The following is a 1249-nucleotide window of genomic DNA, read 5'->3' as shown; positions in this document are numbered from 1 at the left end:
ATTGGGAAGCGTCTAGCCAGTGTATTAGGGGTGGGGGCAGGGAGCTGGCAGACAGACTTTTGGTTCCATTGTGCGTGCCTAGCATGTCAACATCTTGGGAAAATGGTGGAAAACTCCTCTGCCTATAGAAGATTTCAGATTATAAAACTATACATTTTATATTATAAAATTATTTTTAAAAATTTTTAATGTTTATTTTTGAGAGACAGAGCGTGAACGGGGGAGGGGCAGAGAGAGAGGGAGACACAGAATCCGAGGCAAGCTCCAGGCTCCGAGCTGTCTGCACAGAGCCTGATGCGGGGCTCGAACCCACAAACGGTGAGATCATGACCTGAGCCGAAGTCAGATGCCCAAACGACTGAGCCACCCGGGCGCCCCTAAAATTATTATAATGAACTAAAGGCAGTTACTTTAAGACAACTCGAGGGGGGCAGGTCTTCTGCGCTCAGCTGCCATCCAGCCCAACAGGCTCACGCAAGGAGCTCTGAGGTGAGACACAGCCAGCAAGGGGCTATGGGGTGAAACCCCTAGCTAGCTGGGCATCTCCTTGGCTGGAACTGCTGGTTCTGGAGAACAACCCTCATTCCTTCTCTGCTTTTGTCCCTTCCTCTCCTCCCTTCTGCTCACAGCTTTCCGGCCTCTTATTTGAGTAACTGCCCAGTGCATCCTAGCTGCTAACGCGCTGTGACCTTCCCCCTTGGGCTCACTTTCTGCCTCGACCAGGCTCTGCCTGTCTTTCTCGCCACCTCCCGTCTGTCCTCCCTCTTTGTCACGCAGTCTCTGTGCATCTCCTTCAAACCCCTGGCTAGGCTGAGTGCCTGTCTCTCCCTGGCCACCTGCTCTGTCACTCATGCCGGCCTGGGTGCCTGCCCTGGTTGCTATTCTGGGATGTGTGTGGACAGTGGAGCCCGGGCTGTTCAGGGGAGGCCTGGAGGCTCTGGGGCCAAGGGCCCCCACAAGGGCTGAGGGCAAGAACGACAGAGTGTTCCCGGCCTCGGCCCCAGCCCTGGGGTTCCCTTCCCCTCTCACCCCTCTCCCCAGTCCAGGGGCCACTTCCTCCCTCCCTCTGCTCAGCGAGCGCCTGTACCTCCTCAGACCAGCTTGGATCCACGCGTGCCTCGGCCGCAGGCAGATCAGCAGATCGCAACACCCTTAGGGAATCGCAGCGGCTCTCCGGGTAGGAACCCGAGAGGAGAAAGGAGAAAAGAGGAAGAGGCAGCCTTCCCCACCCCCCCGCCCGGGCCGGCCC

General features: G+C 57.1%; 1 protein-coding gene across 1 annotated transcript in view; it reads right to left on the bottom strand.

Moving 5' to 3' along the window:
• Window positions 1-1239, bottom strand: part of DNASE1L1 (deoxyribonuclease 1 like 1) — a 6095-nt gene extending 4856 nt beyond the window's left edge. Inside the window, exon 1 of the mRNA XM_077745754.1 lies at window positions 1088-1239. The gene's annotated coding sequence lies outside the window, so the exon portion shown is untranslated. The remainder of the gene's footprint in view (window positions 1-1087) is intronic.
• Between the last annotated feature and the right edge of the window lie 10 nt (window positions 1240-1249).

This window comes from Crocuta crocuta, unplaced genomic scaffold, assembly GCF_008692635.1.
Source record: "Crocuta crocuta isolate KB4526 unplaced genomic scaffold, BGI_CrCroc_1.0 scaffold2677, whole genome shotgun sequence".
In the NCBI taxonomy this organism is placed as follows: Eukaryota; Metazoa; Chordata; class Mammalia; order Carnivora; family Hyaenidae; genus Crocuta; species Crocuta crocuta.
This window is presented reverse-complemented; position numbering and strand designations above follow the sequence as displayed.